Source organism: Lactuca serriola, chromosome 8 (genome assembly GCF_051521515.1).
Source record: "Lactuca serriola cultivar US96UC23 chromosome 8, Lser_US96UC23_V15, whole genome shotgun sequence".
Lineage (NCBI taxonomy): Eukaryota > Viridiplantae > Streptophyta > Magnoliopsida > Asterales > Asteraceae > Lactuca > Lactuca serriola.
In genome coordinates, this window is record NC_136415.1 from 121495760 (window position 1) to 121515204 (window position 19445).

Genomic DNA, 19445 nt, shown 5'->3' on the forward strand with positions numbered 1-19445 from the left:
TTGAGTCACCCTTTGCTACCTTTGCTTACAACCATTTAGTGTGCCGGTTAACAACACACGCTACACTAACGTCTGCGCAAGGGCACAAAGTGTAATTTCATGGAATAGCATCAATTCACTTTTGCCTAAAGTAACTAAGATTGGGAATTTTATGAAATCATTTAGTTACTTTTATACTTCGTTATACTTATAATGGAAGATTTTGTCCTATCCTACCCGTTCGGCTAATGACCCTCCACTAGTCAAGAATGCGGTGCGTAAGAGTGGATACCCATTCAATCGCCATTTTATAGGTAATTTCCTTAAACACCCCTTATAGACCTGCTTCGTGAATGAGGCCTAGTAACAGTAAGACTGAATTTTACTCATACATATATATAATGTTAGACTTTTAATGTTATATATAGTATAGGGTGTATTTTACACATTTAAAATACTAGGTGGTCAAATTTAATAATTATACTTTTAATTTAATTAAACTGTACACCAAAACTTTATGGATTTATTAAATCTCTTTTAATCATACACTTTAATTAATTAATGAAACCATAAGGGTGTGATTTGAACTTTTCAAAACAATACTAGGATTTTAGAATTTAACATTTCTAAATTAAACTTTTAATCAACTTTTAAATTCCAAAACTTGAGGGAAAGTCTTGAACATTTCAAAACATTAGGGTTTAGAATCTAAATATTTCAAAATCAAAATTTTTAATCAAAATTTAAATTCCAAAACTTGAGGGCAAGTTTTGAAACTATTCAAAACATTAGGGTTTTAACTGTTTAAATTTCAAAACAAAACTATTAAGTTCAAATTTAAACTATTAAACCTAAAGGGGAAAAATTGAAACTTTTCACAAGATAATTCAAAATCTAAATTACAAATAATCAAATTTTATCTAACAAAAACAAGAGATTATCTAAATTTTGACAATTATCTTCTATTTAGGTAAGGATAATCACCAATTATTGATAAAATTCGGATTTTATAACAAAAATATGTTTATGGTAATTATCCAAAGGTAAAACAGGAAGAAAATCGCAAAAAATTAGTTGTCATACGTTTCTACTCGTCGAGTACACTTGACTCGGCGAGTGCACCAAGTGACTAGGCGAGTCAAACACTCAGAACCCAAAAATTTTGATTTTCAGTGCAGATTTCGATTAAATATGCATCAATACAATGGAAACCAATCTAGGCTCTGATACCACTGATGGGTTTTAGCCAAAAGACATCCTATGTGCTCATGCAAACCCTAAAGCTTGGATCTAGGTTTCTCTATTGTACATGGTATTAATCCAAGACTCAAAACCCTAGATCTAATCAATATAACATATGAATTAGGGCTTAGATCATACCTTGATTGTTATATAGTAATAACAATCCTAATTCCTTCTTGTATTGACTTTAGAAAGCTTAGAGTCACAAATGTCACTCCTCTAATGGCTCACAAACACCAAGAGCAAGAGGATGAAGAGGAGAAGAGAAGGAGGCTACCCAAAACGTGTGGAAACCCTAGAGAACAAGTTCGCCACGTTTTTGAGTCTTAAGGGTTCCTTAAATAGTGAGGCTATTAGGGTTATCTAACAAGGAAACCCTAATTTGGATGCTTAGGCCCTAAGCAACCCATGAACCCCTTTCTTAAAGGCCTTTGGACGATTTCTAATGGGTTTCCCCATAGAATTCGTCCACCCCTATATGGAGTCCATTGGCTCAATATTCAACTATCACACAATAGACAGTTCTAGTCCCTTAAGTTTAATTAATGTCTTTTAGCCACAAGCTTAATTCTTATTAATTCTTGACTAATATTAATTAAACAATATGACTTCTCCTTTAATATATTATTCTCATAATATATTAATAAATCATATTTAATCCTTTCTCTCCATAATTCATCCTATCAAGTTGCTTTGGTGAAGGCAACCCAAAAGGACCATGCACCATCAGTTCAAGTACATACCAAAATAGTTATGGACTTAGACACTAATCCAAAATTATTTCCTGAAAAAGCATGTAAAACGATCGTCGACTATGAAAATAGTTGGTGAGTTCACAAGTTTATAAAATCAAGATTTGGTATAAGACATTTCATAAATACAAGTACATTCCTTTAATGAGAAACAAAGTTCATTATTATAATGAGAAACAATATTGATTGCTATAATTGATAAATGAGTTTATTGTCATAATAATTAACAAGTTTGTATGTGTATGAGCAAACAATGAGTTCTGAACAAAGCCTATGACTGAAGCCCTATCAAGATCTATGCTTATCGTTCCATAGATGAATATGGTATCATGCACTCCAGCAATAGGGCGAGTGAGGAGTTGTCAATTCCTAATAGCGCTATCCATAATGACTATTGGCTCAAAGAGTTAATGGTTAGAGATAAGGGAAGGGCCTTAATACGATAAGTTCTCATGTTCCGTGTTGCATAGACATACAGAGAGAGATATAGCAATAAAATAGAAAACATGTTTGATACAAATCAATTTAAATACAACGAACAAATAATAGTTTTCCGGGACATGCTTTTCCACCCCAAAGCATAAAAATTGAAAATAGGGGAGTGCGTGAATACTCACAATATTTCGAGTAGGTACAAGTAGTGCCTCGGAATACACCAACGCCTTACTACCAAGATCCCACGACATCAAACACACACTAGTGAGTTTCCAGTTGGAAATCTAATGCTAATATACTAAACTCTACATATAGAGAAATGCCAAATTTATGTTGGTTTTATATTAATTGGTTACAATTTTTCTGAAATGATGAAATTGTATAAATCATGTGATTAAGACAATTTTGGATATTAATTTTACAGATTTAGTAATATAAATTGAGGGTATTTCAACATATTTAAAGGTGTTTTAAATTCCTAAAAATGTAAAATATTATAAAAAAAGTTTTCAAAAATTGTCAAACCTTGTATTTTCATTCTAAATACAGTAGAGGTCTTCCAGAAAATTTCCTTTGAATTTTTGATATGGTTAACTATTTTTCCAAATTTTTAAGCCTTCATAACAACATAAATTCATGAAAAATAGCATCCAAAGGATAAAAATTCTCAAACGTTTTATATTACTGTTATTAAATATTATTAAGTTAGGATAAATAAAAAAAATGGATTTCCAAACTGTTTAACCCAATTTTATGATTTTTGAGCATTTGTTCTAATAAAATTGAAATAAGTAGAACACAGTTTCCAAAATTACCCAAACTTTTTATATTACTTTTATTATACATATAGAAGCTGTGAAAAATATAAAAGGTGTTTTTCAGTTGGTATTTCTATTTTTATTTTTTTTATCTTCTTAAATAATCATTAATTAGAGAATAAATAATAAACAGTTAAAGTAAATTACCAAAAAAATTTGTAACATCATTTACAGTGTAAATAACCTGTTAAAATACCAAAGGTGGTTTTCATATTGTATAATCCGATTTTGTGTATTTAAGTGTATTTAATCTTAGAAAATAGGAGAAAAATAGTATACAGAAGAGAAAAATAATCACAATTTTTATGTAAGCTCCTAATGTACTAAGAGGTGTTATGGTAAATTTGCATGAATTATGGATGAGCAGAACTACTTTTTTCTATTTTTAGGCCCTTATAAATACAAAAATTAGGGAAAAATAGAATTGCATTATGAAAAATTCTGAAATTGTGTTTCTGAGTAAATTGTTAGATACAACTGTGACACTCTCTAAAGTGGCTTTGTGATTTATTGGAACAAAACAAAAAGAAAATAAAAAGTCATACTAAATAGCAACATAAATCGATGAAACTTAGTGAGACGTCATTATTTACCACAGGGGTCTTCCACAAATTTAGTTACGATTTATAGACCTCTGAAAGTATTTTATGTGATTTATTCCGTTTTTTTCTTGTAACAATTTTAATAAATCGATGAAATGATAAAAACTCGTAGGATTTTCCAGATATTAATATCATCTTGATGGGAATCTGGGAAAATTTTATTTCGAACTGAAAAGAACTTTTAGATTTTTTTATAATTAAAATCATTTACATGCACTATTAACAATGTACTTTGATCATCAAGCTCATTAGCTTGGTATTCATCACATGCATCATGGTTTGAAGACCATGCATGGACATATGTTGGTCATAGTGATGTTTTCAAAGGAAATACTTGAATACATAAGGTATATGAACCCTTAAAACTTGTAAAAATCTGTATTTTAGCGTTTGACCTAGGTTTTGGTCCTTAGATTTCACCATTAAACAACATGCATGTTGTTCTTGGGTGAAACCCTACCACCATCATCATCAAACTCAACATTCATGGATATGTTCATGAATGTTTATAAAGAACGGTGTAGAGGAATGAGAAATGCAAGAAAACTCTTTAAAACAAAAAAAAAAGGTAAGGGAAAATGAAGGATTTTCGTGAATACCTTGATGAACAACCTTAGAAAATGAAGATTTGAGTGTGGAGAGGTGTTCTTGGCTGATGATTTTCGTGGGTTTGGAGAGAGGAAGCGAGAGTTTGAAAGTTGCAAGGGTGGAGTGTGAGAGAGAGAATGAAGAGGGAAGTTGAAGTGTAAGAATGAGTTTAATGATTGATGTTTTTGGGAAGAGAGAGCATGGGGGAGAGGGGGTGCCGGATTTTTGATTATATTAAAGGCCCTCTCTCTCCTAATTCAATTTAAATAATTTCCCTCTTCAATTTTTATAAAACCCTAATCTTTATAAAAAAAGCTTCTTTATGTAATTCTTGATTTATTTAAAAATCTTTGATTTTAACTAATAAATTATGATTAATGTTTGATAATTTAAATTTTTGTGTCTTTTATTATATCCCATAGTTTGATTATTAAAATTTGATATTAGGAAGTTTATAGCAAATTTTACAGAGTTTTTAAGTTTTAAAGTTTATAAATTTGGATTTTTGGGCTCTTTAGAGTTTTTGGAACATTGTTTGATATTCACCATCATATTGGGATGAAATTAGAATATTTTAATTTATTTTTAGCGTTTATACCTTTTTTTTCAATTGTAACAAAGTTTGAAGTTTTATTCTAATTCGGGTATTGGCATTTCCTATTGTAGTTAAACAACTTACTAATCGTAAGAGTCAAGTATGACCTTAATTTTTGACAGTTGTCACACATTACACCACAAAATATTATATCCCTTTTGGGAGGGATAATATTGGTGCGATACATCAGGCTTACTTTAGCGTTTGGAACGCTCTTTCTTGTTTACAGACAAGTCTGGTGCTTCCCAAGGTGTGAAACTTGGCCTAAAGAATCCGCTTCTGAGGAGTTTGTTAAGCTCACTAGGAAGTTCTTGCATCTCAGTTGGAGCTAGACAATAAGGTGATGTGGCTACTGGGGTAGCCCCTGGAACTAAGTCAATTCTGAATTCGACTTGACGCTATGGTGGTAGTCTCGGTAGTCCTTCTAGAAAGGTGTCAGGAAAGCCGCATACTTCTTGGATGTTCTGAATATCCTTCACTTCTCGGCACGTCTCGGCGATGTGTGCAAGGAATGCATGATATTCCTTTCGTAAGCACTTCTGAGCTTGCATACACGAAATGAGGAGAAGGTTCGTACTTGGTTTGTTGTTGTAAATAACTAGAGCTTCGTTGTTTAGGGAGGTTAGGACAAATGGCAAAACCTTGGGGTGGATTAGATGTCGTGAAGATCTAAAATAAAGTATGAATACTCATGAATTAGGGAAAAGGATAAGTATTTCTAAGTTTATTCTCACGGAAGCACGTTCACTCGCAGTTTTGGGCAGTCTCCATCCTAAAGTTCATAGTATAACTCATACCTGGTTCATCAATCATAGTCTCGGGTATACGAGTCGTATATAATTAAGATTGAAAAGGTGGGTCTTTGGATTGAACTTGACGTACTGCACGAGTGGTACTTCGGGGAGGTTTGCTGAGCTTTCTTTAACGCCCGTGTTTCCAAGCTAGGCATTATTGTTGATGTAATAGTCTAAGTTAACCTGTGTAATTCTTTTGAAGTATTAATGATGAAATATTTGAGTATTATGTGTTTTATGCTTAGTTGTGTGGCTTAATTGAATTAAGAATAAAATAAGCATCAAAATTAAAGTGTGATATAAGCCCAATATCTTTTCATAAAGTTGTAGTGGTCGAAACAAGGATTCCGGAGATATAAGGAATGCGAAATCTGAGTTATAACGAAGAAGTTATGACCTGTCGATGTTTCGTGACAGAACCGACACGATGCCGAACGACGTAAAATATGAATTTAAGATAGAGCAATATCTAGCCTTAGTGATCTAAACAAAAGTTGTAGGGTTCGTTAAACCAACAGCATGCATAAAAAGAATGCCCAAATCTGACTTTGTATGAGGAAGTTATGATTTTTCGAAGTTTCGACTTAGCGGTATGCAGCCCGAATACTCAATTATGAGATCGAGTGATTCTTAATCGAAACAATCTAAACGCGAGTCTAAGATCTCATCAAAAGTAGTCCAACGACAAAAAGACAGACAAAAACGAAGTTCAGATGAAGGAGTTATAAATTTCAAACGGAGTTTTCCTGTCCCGGCCTACTAAAAATAATATATAAGTAATATATTTAAAATATATTAAAAATAACGTCAAAATTAGCCAACGGAGTCTAAATGAGAGTTGTAGAGCATAATCTCACCATCATGTCGATATAAAGAACGTCGAAAACGGAGTTCGTATGCGAAAGTTATGAATTTCTGAAGTTCAGGGCGCGAACCCCAAAGTTGTGTCAGAGACGACGACGTGGCAAGCAGTGCCACGACATGGCAGGTCTTCTGACACCTCTGGGAGTCCCCCAGATGCAACTTGCGATGACGCATGCAGTGTTGATCAAGCCCACGACACGGAAAAAGGTGCCACGACGTGGCAAGGGCAGATTTTTCCCTATAAATAGATTTGAAGGGCCAGCCGTTTAGGGTTGCTATTTTCTCTCCTCTCTCTCTTTCTTGTTTTACCTTGATTTACGTGCAAGAAATATCCCGAAGCCCCGGTATCATTCCGAGACCCGAAGCGAGTCCCGAAGCCCGAAGATCCCGAGAAGAAAAAGAGTTTCCAAGCCGAAGCTGTGCCCGCGAGGAGTCCGGTTTTTTGTGAAGATCTTCCAGATCTACCGAAAAATACTACTTCTACGAGTTGTAGTGTTGTCTGATCATCTTCTGATCAAGTGAGTGTGTAGTTACTTTCTTCTAACGCATAATTATGAAGTATTTTATACGAAATACGTGTTATGTGTATATTTTGTTGTTATATATGTGAATGTATATTCACTTTCTTCTATCTCATGGATATGATTTATTCTCTATGAAATACATGTTATGTGTATGTGCCTCATCTTTTATCTGGAATGTGTTTTGAATGAACATACTATATGTTGGATTAGTATCTAAGTCCATAACTATTTTGCTATGTACTTGACCCGATGGTGCATGGTCCTTTTGGGTTGCCTTCACCAAAGCAACTTGATAGGATGAATTATGAAGAGAAAGGATTAAATATGATTTATTAATATATTATGAGAATAATATATTAAAGGTGAAATCATATTTTTTAATTAATATTAGTCAAGAATTAATTGGTAATTAGTTTTGTGACTAAAACAGATTAATTAAACTTAATGGACTGGAATTGTAATTATAAGATAATTGCAATTTGGGCTATGGATTGCCTTATATTAAGGAGTGGACGAATTCTATGGGGAAACCCTTTAGAAATCGTCCACGGCCTTTAAGGAAAGGATTCCATGGGTTGCTTAGGGCTTAAGCATCCAAATTAGGGTTTCCTTGTTAGATAACCCTAATAGCCTCACTATATATAGAGCCCTTATGCCCCAAAAACGTGGACAAGCTTCCTTCTAGGGTTTCCACATGTTTTGGGCAGCCTCATTCTCTTCTCCTCTTCATCCTCTTGCTCTTGGTGTTTGTGAACCATTAGAGGAGTGACATTTGTGACTCTAAGCTTTCTAAAGTCAATACAAGAAGGATTTGGTATTGTTATTGCTACATAACAATCAAGGTATGATCTAAACCCTAATTTATATGTCATATTGATTATCATATTCTAGATCTAGGGTTTATAGTCTTGGATGAATTGCATGTACAATAGAGAAACCTAGATCTAAGCATTAGGGTTTGTATGAGCACATAGGATGTTCTTATGACTAAAACCTATCAGTGGTATCAGAGACTTGATTAGTTTCTATTGTATTGATGCATTATGTGTTTATTCAAGTTGCAAATTCGATTTTTGGCCAAACTGCCTAATGAACTTGGCGAGTCCCATTGTGGACTCGGCGAGTAGGCCCCTACTCGGCGAGTCCATTGGGGTACTCGGCGAGTCCAAGCATCAGAAAGAGCAAATATTGGGATTTCTTGCTGTTTATCTTTGAGATACTTACCTTTATCATATTAGATCAATATAAATCCGATTTTATGATATATATGAGTATATTCTTAATCTAATTGAAGATATTTATCAATTAATAAAATATTTACTCCTTATATTATAAAGATTGGATTATTTGGGTAACTTATTTTGCAAGAAATTGAAAATTAGGTCAAATATAGATAATGATGATATTAATTGTTTAATTTATATTATTTGTTATTTGATCCTTGTGTTATGAAATGTTTCAATTTTTCCCCTTTACGTTTTATAGTTTAAATTTAAACTCAAAAGTTTAGTTTTGAAATTTAAATAGTTGAAACCCTAATGTTTTGAAAAGGTTTCAAAACTTGTCCTCAAGTTTTGGAATTTAAATTTTGATTAAAAGTTTAATTTTGATGTATATTTAAATTCTAAACCTAATGTTTTGAAATGTTTCAAAACTTGGCCTCAAATTTTGGAATTTAAAAGTTGATTAAAAAGTTTAATTTAGGAATGTTAAATTCTAAAACCCTAGTATTGTTTTGAAAAGTTCAAATCACACTCTTATGGTTTTATTAATTAATTAAGGTGTATAATTAAAAGAGGTTTAATAAATCCATAAAAGTTTAGGTTTACAATTTAATTGAATTAAAAGTATAATTGTTAAATGTGACCTCCTAGTATTTTAAAAGTGTAAAATACAGCCTATACTATATATAACATTAAAAGTCTAACATTATATATATGTATGAGTAAAAGTCAGTCTTACCGTTAGTAGACCTCATTCACGAAGCTGGTCTATAAGGGGTGTTTAAGGAAATTGCCTATAAAATGGCGATTGAATGGGTATCCACTCTTACCCACCGCACTCTTGACTAGTGGAGGGTCGTTAGCCGAACGAGTAGGATAGGAAAAAACCTTCCATTATAAGTATAATGAAGTACAAAAGTAACTAAATGTTTTACAATTTCCCAATATTAGTTACTTAGGCAAAAGTGAATTGATGCAATTCCATGAAATTACACTTTGTGCCCTTGCGAAGACGTTAGTAGAGCGTGTGTGGTTTACCGGCACACTAAATGGTTCTAAGCAAAGGTAGCAAAGGGTGACTCAATGTTTGTCATAGTTCGGTGGAGTGTGTGTGGTTTACTGGCACATCGAATAGGTGACTGTAACATGTGAGGGCACCATGTAAGTTTGCATGGTTATTCACACCCTCTTTGTGATCCTCGGCATCCCAGTCACAAACTAGCGGGGCATATCGAGATTTAAACATGCCATTGAAAAGTTCAATGAATCTCAAATGATCTAGGAATTTTCATAGATTTAAAACTTAAATTTCTTTTTCATTTTTTCATGGTGGAAATTAGTGAATCGTCATTCACTTACCTTCAAATATTCTGCAACTAGATTACAACATCCCTTTTCTAGGTTGTAGCGTATTGTGTTGGGTCCTAGCCTTAGTATCTCATTTGGGTGATTTACTAAGGACTCAATCAATCAACTAACTTGAATTCGTTTTCTCCCGTTTTGTAGATGTCAAAGTTCGACAACTATGGTCTTCCTAAATCTCGTGGAACAAGCTTTCCGCATGAAGATGATATTCCACAATTCGATCGAGGAACAAGAGATCATGCTTCACTTCCTCCACCTTCTCCAATTATTCTCCCCAACCCACAAGTTCTACGGCTTTAAAAGTTCAAGCTCACTCAAGCCCTTTTAGCAAGTAAACATAAAGAAGGAAAGTCGGTGTGTGCACACGTCCTAGGGATGAAGTCACATATTGATAGGTTAAGAATGTTGGGATCCGTTGTCTGTGAGGAGATGGATGTTAATTGGGTTCTTCAGCCACTTCCTAACTCATATAGTGAGTTCGTAAGAAAGTACTATATGATGAACTGCGACGTGACGCTTATAGATCTCACCTATATGCTTATTGCTGTTGAATCAGCAATGGTTTGGCGCAATAGAAAAATATTGTTGATTGGTGAATCTGCCTTCAAGACCTCTATGGATATAGACAATGGCAACGACAGACATGCTATGATCGAAAGGTTTGATCATAAGAGAAAGGCAATGTCTAAAGTAGTTCCATGTCCTATTCCAAAAGAGTCAATTTGCTTTTATTGCCAGGAGAAGGGGCATTGGAGACGAAGCTTCCCTATTTACCTAAGAGATCTAAGAGATGGGAGAGTCAAAACAAATGGCTCTGCTTTAGGTAAAAATCCATTGACTAACTCTTTTAAGCTTCTATTCTAGATTCTTAATACATAACGTGATAAGATTGCAATTGATGTTTTGTAGGATCGAAGAAAAGAGAGGAAGCTTAAGGGGAGAAGTGAGCAGAATCTAACCGTGAAGGAATGGATTTCGATCGCATTACTTGAAGATTAGATTCTTGAGCTACTACTTAGAGTTAGAATTAGATTTCTAAGAAATATGTTGGTATCCGTTGTCTGTGAGGAGATGGATGTGTTGGGTTTTGAGCAATCTAACACTTCCTAAGTATGCATGCAACCCTAATAAACCTTGGATCTATGTTTGTCTAATACATGCAAAATAATAATTTTTCCAAGGTTCATAACTTATCTAACATGGGGTGGGGAACTTTTAAACATAAAAGAGTTAGATGAGATTACATACCTTTTGATGAGATTGATTCCTTGGAGTTTGAGAGCCAAGCACCAATAGTGTGAATGCCTCAAATGGAAATCACAAATCACCACAAACACTTGGAAACCTTTAGAGAGTGTACACATACTTGTAATTTTCGGCCACACACAAGCACACACACTAGTGGCTATTTCATGCAACATAAGCATGCTTATATAGTGTACATGGTTAGGGTGAAACCCTAATAACCCATGACCTTTCCTTTTCCAAGGATCCATGGGTTAAAAGCTCCATGGATCATCCATGAACTTCCATCCAAGCCTAGCCCATTAACAAATGAGTGTTAGCCCACACCATATAAAACGAATAGCCCATAATCTAATTAGTCTTCCTTTTAATCTCTAAATTAATTCATAATTAATTTAAGACTAAGACTAATTAAATAACACAATTTCATATTAATATATTATAACTTATAATATATTAATAAACATATGTGTATAACTCTCATAAAATTATCCATAAATTGTTCGGGTGAAGTGCAACCCAAATGGACCATGCCGGGTCGGGTCAAGTATATACCAAATAAGTTATGGACTTAGACACCTTATCCAACAGACTCCCACTTGGATAAGTCTAATAAATGTATTTGCCTATATAACTTCAGGAACCAACCAACAATCGTAGCTCTCGAAAACTCTGTGAAACTATGAAGCGCCATTTTATGACAAGTGATCATATAATCCTCTGTTCTCATGATATCAGCCGGACAAACACATGGAACTATGTCTTGCTTATTGTCTGGCAGTTGTTTCTCAATTTTCGATTTGTTTGACAAAGAACTTTACTGAACACATCGGTTTAGTTCTGACCGAGCCCGGTACATGGGTCAACACAAAATCATCGAGGGGCCTAGATATCGCTTCTATTTCTAGAAGGAACAGATAAACTTCGACTCATTTGCTTATTCTACTACTTGTTGAATTGTACACAAAGGCACGTTTTATAACATCAAGTTACTAATGCGTTTACGTGCAATCAATGCACAACAAACTCATAGGTAACAAATCATATCTCTAGGTTTGAAGAGTTATATGATATTATCGTCTCACGATCACTCGAGATAAATTCCATGAAGTGATACAAGTGAGCGTGGGTTTATACCAATACTCATAACTTATGGGTACTCATGAATGTTGCAGCAACCATTGCCATGTCTAAACACCTTTAGCCATCTACAAACCCAATTCATGACAATCTTGATTCATACCTACTTCCGACATATGACTGATTGTGGAAGTTTGAATAAATTAATTATTCTGGAAGTCAAAACATGCAAAACTGAAACAATAGTAAATAATTGACAGAGACAGTAACACCTTACTCATAAATAAATCACAAATTTTATTCATCATCAAATGTCGATTACATTTTACAAGTTTCAGGAAAACTATCTAATCTGTAAAACTAATATCGTCCCTCAGCCCGATGCGCCTCACATGCTGAAAATGCTTAACCTTCGTCAGTCCCTTCGTAAGGGGATATGCAAGATTCTCATCTGACGATACCCTCCTTGCCACGAGGAGTCCTTCTTAAATCTTGTGTCTTATGAAGTGATATTTTCTGTCAATGTGTCGGGATCTGCCATGATCTCTTGGTTCCTTGGCTAAGGCAACCGCACTATTGTTTTCACAGAAAATCTCCATAGGTTCTTTAATAGCTGGTACAACTCCAAGGTCTCCGATGAAGTTCTTCAGCCATATCGCCTGCTTTGCTGCTTCACTCGCTGCTATATACTCTGATTCACAAGTCAAATCAGCCACCGTCTCCTGCATGGAACTCTTCCAAGAAATTGCCCCTCCATTTAAGGTAAAGACCCAGCCCGACTGAGAGCGGAAGTTATCCCTATCAGTCTGAAAACTAGCATCACTATACCCTAATACTCTCAAGTCATCACTCCCACCAAGGGTAAGGATCCAATCCTTAGTCCTCCGCAGGTACTTGAGAATGTTCTTTACCGCGGCCCAATGAGCCTTGCCAGGGTTCCCCTGATACCTGCTGACCATGCTCAAAGCAAAGGCCACATCAGGGCGGGTACAAGTCATAGAATACATGATCGAGCCAACAGCAGAAGCATACGGTAATTGGCTCATCTCAGCTATCTCTGCCTCTATACTCGGACTCTGAGCCTTACTCAGTTTGGCATTGCTTTGGATCGGTAAATCTCCCTTCTTGGAATTCTGCATGTTGAACCTTTTCAACACCTTATCCAAGTAGGTACTCTGACTAAGTCCAATTAGCCTTTTACTCCTTTCTCTTAATATCCTTATCCCTAGGATATAGGCAGCCTCCCTAGGTCCTTCATAGCAAAGCACTTCCCAAGCCAAGACTTAACCTCCTGCAAGGTTGGGATGTCATTTCCTATAAGTAGTATGTCATCCACATACAGTACCAAGAAGCTAACTATACTCCCACTAGCTCTGACATACACGCAAGACTCATCTTCACTTCTCGAGAAGCCAAACTCTTTGACCTTCTCATCGAAACAAAGATTCCAGCTACGAGATGCTTGTTTTAATCCATAAATGGATTTCTCAAGCTTGCATACTCTATTAGGGTACTCTGCACTGACAAAACCCTTTGGCTGATTCATGTACACATCCTCAGCCAACTTTCCATTAAGGAAAGCGGTTTTAACATCCATTTGCCATATTTCATAATCATGAAATGCAGCAATGGCTAGCATAACCCTAATAGACTTAATCTTTGCTACCGGCGAGAAGGTTTCATCATAATCAATACCCTGAGTCCAAGTAAAACCCTTTGCAACCAGTCGAGCCTTATAAGTATGCACTTTTCCTTCCATGTCGGTCTTCTTCTTGAATATCCATTTGCACCCGACTGTTTTACGGAGTGGTACATTGTCAACCAAGTTCCAAACTTGATTGTCATACATGGACTGTATCTCGCTGTCCATAGCCTCATTCCATTTAGCAGACTCCAGGCCTGCCATGGCTTCCTTAACACTGCTAGGTTCATCCAAATTTACTAGTGTACTATCGCTGATAAACGTATCACCTTCCGTAGTAATATGAAAGCCATAATAAAACGAAGGTGTGTTCCTAACCCGTGTGGAACGCCTCGGAGTTACAGACATGTCAGCTTGCTCAACAGGAGTTTCCTCCTCAGGTTGATTGCTAGTGTCTGAGGTTCCTTCACCAATTGCTTCTTGAATTTCTTCAAGATCAATTTGCCTCCCACTGTCTCCTTGGCTTATAAACTCCCTCTCACAGAAGACCCCTCTTCTTGCTATAAAGACCACATTCTCACTGGGTCTGTAGAAGAGGTAACCAAAAGATTTATGTGGGTAGCCGATGAAAATACACCTTTCACTTCGGGGTTCGAGCTTATCATGAGTTTCATGCCTCACGATAGCCTCGCAACCCCAAATCTTGATGTGGTCTAAATTGGGAACCTTCCCAGTCCACATCTCATGAGGTGTTTTGGTAACCTTCTTTGTAGGGACTAGATTAAGGATATGGGCGGCAGTCTCTAAGGCATACCCCCAAAAAGAGATTAGTAGCGAAGCTTGACTCATCATAGAGAGAACCATGTCCAACAGGGTTCGATTACGCCTCTTAGCTACACCATTTAGCTGTGGTGTCCTGGGAGGAGTCAATTGTGAGACAATCCCACACTCCTTAAGATAGTCAAGGAACTCGGTACTAAGATACTCACCACCTCGATCGGATTGAAGCATCTTAATGTTCCTGCCCAATTGATTTTCTACTTCCTGTTTGAATTCCTTAAACCTTTCAAAGGTTTCTGACTTATGTTTGATTAAGTAGAAATACCCATATCTACTAAAATCATCAATAAAAGTCACATAATACCGATTAGCATCCCTTGTGGCGGTTTTGAATGGCCCACATACATCAGTATGTATTAGGTCCAACAAACCCTCACCCCTTTCACAAGTTCCAGTGAAGGGTGATTTTGTCATCTTTCCAAGTAGACAAGATTCACAACTATCATCCGATTTAAGGTCGAATGACTCCAAGACTCCACTCTTTTGGAGTTTGCCTATGTGTTTCTTGTTTACATGTCCAAGACAACAATGCCACAATGATGCTTTATCTTGGCTAGTAGAAGAATCAATATACAACACATTATTTCCTAAGTTGTCTACAATCGACACAGTTTCATACACACCATCACAAGGTAATGCTTTAAAATAAAACACATTTTTAAAGAAAGCATTAATACCACCCCATTCATTATCAAACGAAAAGGTAAAACCTTGTTTGTACAAAGCATGAAAAGAAATAATATTCCTCGCCATTTTAGACGAGTACACACATTTATTCAAATCTAATTTTAACCCATTATTAAGCAACAAAGTATAAACTCCAATCTTGGAAACAGGTGAAGCCTTCCTATTCCCCATGATCAAGTTTATCTTCCCGTGCTCCACATCCTCACTTCTTCTTAGGCCCTGCAAATCAGAACATATGTGAATACCACATCCTGTATCAAGCACCCAAGAGTTAGAATATGTTGAGTAATTAGACAATATAGTGTAAATACCTGCATGGGTGGGTTTCACTTTCGCATCCTTTAGATCCTGGAAGTACTTAGGGCAGTTTCGCTTCCAGTGCCCCTTGTCTAGGCAATAGTAGCAATCAACATCCTTGGGAATGGCAGAAGGAGTGACAGAACCGCTCTTGGTCTTCGATGAGGAGCCTTCAAGAGACTTTCCCTTGGTACCCTTCGAAGGGTGCTTCCTCTTTTTCCCTTTGCCTTGCCCGATAGCCAAAACAGGGGTAGATGTTGGAGTAGGAGTAGTAGAGGTAACAACCTCCTTGCCCTTAAGACCGGTTTCAGCGGTCTTCAAGAGTCCTTGAAGCTTGCTGAGGGTAACTTCCTCCTTGTTCATATGATATGTCATACGAAATTGGTCATAACAAGAAGGTAAGGAGTGCAAAATGATGTCAATTGCCAACTCCTCAGGGATGTTCACATTCAGCTTCAGCAAACGGTCCACATACCTTTGCATCTTTTTCATGTGAGCCGTGATGGATTCAACGTCCTTCATGCGGGTAGTTATTATGGAGGAGATTATTTCATACCGCTCCTGATGAGCACTCTGATGGTACCTTTCCATCAGGTCTTGGTGCATCTCAAAAGGGTAGAAGTCCCCATAGGACTTTTGGAGCTCGGCTGTCATCGTGGCCATCATGATACATGCCACCTTAGTAGCATCTCTCTCATGTGTCCTGAATTCAGCGATCTCCTCAGGAGTAGCAGTAGACTCATCAAGCTCTTTTAACTCCTTATCGAGGACATATTCATTGTCCTCATAACGAGTAACCATCCTGATGTTCCTAATCCAATCCATGAAGTTGGAACCATCAAAGATGACTCTCCCACAAAGATTCATGAGAGAGAAAGAACCAGCTGGGTTAGAGCCCGAAGCATTAGTGTTGGAAGACATCTGAAAGAAGAAAGCAAGTTTAGATTAGATATATAGAATCCTTAATAAGACACCCAAAAATAATATTAAGGCTAGGACCCAATCACAATATATTATACTTAGAAGAAGGATGTCGTAATCTAAGTAATAATATATTTGAAAGGTAGGTGAATGACGATTCACCAATTTCCACCATGAAAAACAAAATGAATTATTAGGTTTTAATTGGATTTGAAATTCCTAGATTCTTTTGAGATTCATTGAACTTTTCAATGGCATGTTTCAATCTCGATTGTGTTCTTCAAGTTTTGTGACTAGGATGCCGAGGATCACAAAACAAGGTGTGAATAACCATGCTAATTCACTTGGTACCCTTAATATTATCACCTAATAAATGTGCCGGTTAACCACACACGCTCCATTGATCTATGACAAACATTAAGTCACCCTTCGTGATCCTTACTAGTCCAAGTTAGTGTGCCGGTTAACCACACACGCTCCACCAACGACTTGGTAAGATACAAAGTGTGAATTCCATGGACTAGCACCATGTTCACATTTTTCCTAAAATAACTAAGATTGGGAATTAAAGAGGTTTAGTTACTTTATAATAATCATTATACTTTTAATGAGGATTTAAAGTCATTGTCCTACCCGTTCGGCTAACGACCCTCCACCAGTCAAGCAAGCGGTGGGTGAGAGTGGACACCCATTAAGTTGCCATTTTATAGGCAACAACCTTATACCCACCTTATAGACCGGCTTCGTGAATGAGGCCTACTAATAGTAGAACGACTTATTCTTATACATATATATAATAATTAACCATTAATGTTATAAATAGTATAAGGGTTGAATTTTAACTATTAAAACTCTAAGGGTTGGAATTAATGTTTATTAAAGTGTGTGAAACTTTACAAATTCCAAAACTTAAGGGCAAGTTTTGTAACTATCCAAAACTTTTCATTTCATAACTCATGAATTATAGGTTCATAAAAATGAAGACTCTTCATTTTCATGTAACTTATGTGTTTAAATGTGTGTGTTAAAGAAAAGTGACCTTTGGATATCCATAACTTGAGGACAAATTATGGACTCCATTAAAACACATAAATGATCAAGAATTAATTCTAAACAATTCAGCTAATAATTCATATCATCTTCTAAATTCATAAGAACATGAACATGATCATCAAAATTTCAAGAAATTATATGAACACATAAAATCATGGAATTTTGATATATGCTATTGTAAATGGATTAGAACAACCATTACACCAACTAAAACAAGTTTTAAAACACCAAAACAGTTTAGGGTAATGTTTCTAGTCCATTTCCAGCAGCAAAAGTCAAAATTCTGCATTCTGATCATTCTACTCGCCGAGTGCACGAACCTACTCGGCGAGTCGGATGAATTTTGCCTTGTACTCGGCGAGTCCCCCCATGGACTCGGCGAGTCCATCAGCCAGACAGCAACAATTTCAACCTTTTTCACTATTTTACATCAAGTATCAAACAAGCAAGCCTAGGCTCTGATACCACTGTTGGGTTTTGAGCAATCTAACACTTCCTAAGTGTGCATGCAACCCTAATAAACCTTGGATCTATGTTTGTCTAATACATGAAAAATAATAATTTTTCCAAGGTTCATAACTTATCTAACATGGCATGGGGAACTTTTAAACATAAAAGAGTTAGATGAGATTACATACCTTTTGATGAGATTGATTCCTTGGAGTTTGAGAGCCAAGCACCAATAGTGTGAATGCCTCAAATGGAAATCACAAATCACCACAAACACTTGGAAACCTTTAGAGAGTGTACACACACTTGTAATTTTCGGCCACACACAAGCACACACACTAGTGGCTATTTCATGCAACGTAATCATGCTTATATAGTGTACATGGTTAGGGTGAAACCCTAATAACCCATGACCTTTCCTATTCCAAGGATCCATGGGTTAAAAGCTCCATGGATCATCCATGAACTTCCATCCAAGCCTAGCCCATTAACAAATGAGTGTTAGCCCACACCATATAAAACCAATAGCCCATAATCTAATTAGTCTTCCTTTTAATCTCTAAATTAATTCATAATTAATTTAAGACTAAGACTAATTAAAGAACATGACTTCATATTAATATATTATAGCTTATAATATATTAATAAACATACGTGTATAACTCTCATAAAATTATCCATAAATTGTTCAGGTGAAGTGCAACCCAAATGGACCATGCCGGGTCGGGTCAAGTATATACCAAATAAGTTATGGACTTAGACACCTTATCCAACAGGATGTTGATTGGGTTCTTCAGTCACTTCCTAACTCATATAGTGAGTTCGTACGAAAGTACTATATGATGAACTGCGATGTGACGCTTATAGATCTCACCTATATGCTTATTGCTGCTGAATCAGCAATGGTTTGGCGCAATAGAAAAGCAATGTTGATTGGTGAATCTGCCTTCAAGACCTCTATGGATATAGACAATGGCAACGAAAGACATGCTATGATCGAAAGGTTTGATCATAAGAGAAAGGCAATGTCTAAAGTAGTTCCATGTCCTATTCCAAAAGAGTCAATTTGCTTTTATTGCCAAGAGAAGGGGCATTGGAGACGAAGCTGCCCTATTTACCTAAGAGATCTAAGAGATGGGAGAGTCAAAACATATGGCTCTGCTTTAGGTAAAAATCCATTGACTAACTCTTTTAAACTTCTATTCTAGATTCTTAATACATAACGTGATAAGATTACAATTAATGTTTTGTAGGATCGAAGAAAAGAAAGGAAGCTTAAGGGAAGAAGTGAGCAGAATCTAACCATGAAGGAATGGATTTCGATCGCATTACTTGAAGATTAGATTCTTGAGCTACTACTTAGAGTAAGAATTAGATTTCTAAGAAATATGTATTAGCATAGTTTTTCAATGAATTGCGTTGTAAGGACAAATTTTTTCCGCAATAAAA